The sequence below is a fragment of the Neophocaena asiaeorientalis genome, unplaced genomic scaffold, assembly GCF_003031525.2.
Source record: "Neophocaena asiaeorientalis asiaeorientalis breed wild unplaced genomic scaffold, Neophocaena_asiaeorientalis_V1.1 scaffold132, whole genome shotgun sequence".
Lineage (NCBI taxonomy): Eukaryota > Metazoa > Chordata > Mammalia > Artiodactyla > Phocoenidae > Neophocaena > Neophocaena asiaeorientalis.
This window is the reverse complement of record NW_020173393.1, coordinates 2,661,694-2,663,618: the sequence shown is the minus strand read 5'-3', so window position 1 is coordinate 2,663,618 and position 1,925 is coordinate 2,661,694.

Below are 1,925 nucleotides of genomic sequence, written 5' to 3'. Positions count from 1 at the left end.
TCATGCGTGGCCCCGCCCACCGCCCTCGGCGGGGCTGGGGGTAGGAGGCGGGGCTAAACCGGCCGGAGGCTGCAGGAATAGAGCAGGGTTTATTCCTTCATCTCGTTTGCATTCCCTGGGGGTCCACTTTGTCAAGATCTGGGGTACAGAAGTGCACAAGAATTTATGGCCAGTTAAGAAGAGACTGACAATGGACAGAAACGCACCATGGCATACTGTGATAATTGCTATGAAAAAGTATTACGAGGAAATATTCTTTCAGTAAAAGTGTATTTAATGCCTACTATGTAAGGAGAAGGTAATCAGTTAGGGAGTAGTCCTGGAAGGACTTTATATTTAATCTGAGGTATTTATATTAAGTCTAAGAACTGAAGGATGAGCCCAAGTTAAGCAGAAAAGATGGGCACTGTTTCCTAAACTGTGGGATATATAAACCATTTGGGGTGACCGAAAGGATGTAAGGATGCACGTATATATAGGACATTAAGTAACACTGAAAGGCAGAGTGAGAAAGTCTTGTTTCAAACTAAAGAGAAAGTGTGTTTGCGACTGGTATGTATTTAACATTTTTCTAACATTTGCTTATCTCCCTTTTTAGCAGAGCAAAGGCTTCCAAAACTCATCAAAAGGTAACAACATATACAGTTAAATAACATTGTTTTAGGGTTTGTGTATATGTGTGTTTGTAGAAATTCTTCCACTTCTACCAAGCAGTACTTGATTTCCCTTTAAGTAGTGGTGTAAATTTTACTTTGTAAATTTAAGTAAAAACTGAGTAGTGGTGTAAATTTTACTTTGTGAATTTAAGTAAAAACTGAGTCCATTTAAAGAAAAAATTTTGAAAAATTATTTACTTACATAACAATAGGTGGTATGTAGATATGGCAACAATGATGACAATGTTCTACAAATAACTGGTGTAGAGGAACATTTACCTGGGAGTATGAGAACCTGTAGAGTTTGGATCCTAGAATATTTAGGTTGGAAGATGCCTTAGAAATAGATTCAAATCTTTTCTTGTACAGAAATGGAAAAAGACCCAAAGTGAGATGGTTTGCCTAAAGCCACAGAAAGGGTTGATGGCTGAGGAAGAAGAATTACTCAAGCTTTCCTAATTCCCTTCTGTCTTTCTGCTCCCCAAACTACTTGCCCAAGTCAGGTTGTTTCAGGACCACTGAACCTTCCAGGTAGCCCTTAAAATCCTTGCTTCTCCCTGTCTGGGTGTTGTTGGACTGGGCAGAATAAAGCTAAGACTGTGATAAAGCCCGTGATCAAATTCTACCAGGAACATGCCCACAGTCAAAATGAATTAGAGTTATTTATCTTGTTTGTTAAGGGAGAATGCATTAAGAGAAACCATGAGGTATCTTGGTAAGAGGGAGTTGGGAAGAACTTATTGTAGGATTGGGGTCTGGGCTGGGTACCTCTAAGAGGGGTTTAAGGAAGTAGGGAACAGTCTTGAATTGGACACAGTCAAGAAGCAGGGACAATTCTGTTAACAGGTATCTTAATTTTTATCCAGAAGGTAGGAGAATTAAAGCAGGGCCAGAGTTGTCACTGAAAAAGAACCAGGACCCACTCATGTTAGTCAGAAGAGGAGGATATTGAGTCATATTTTGGTTCCTGAGTGGCTTTGTCTATGCCTTGTTCCAAATACAGAGTGGCCTTGTTTGATATTTGTTTATATTCTGTGAGCACTTGTTTATGTTCAGTGAGGAGCAATGGGTCTAGCCAGCGGTTGAAGGGTTTTTCACTTTCTGACCTGCAAGCATTAGTCCTCCCAAATGTGGGACCCTGCCCTTCTCTCAGTGTTTCTGACCCTAAGTGGTTAAGTGTGCCTTGTCTAGGTGGCAGAGGTGGGGGAGAGCGGATCTTTGAGATCCTCTGCTCCAATTTCCCACCTCCTCCTGTGAGAAGCCCTCAGC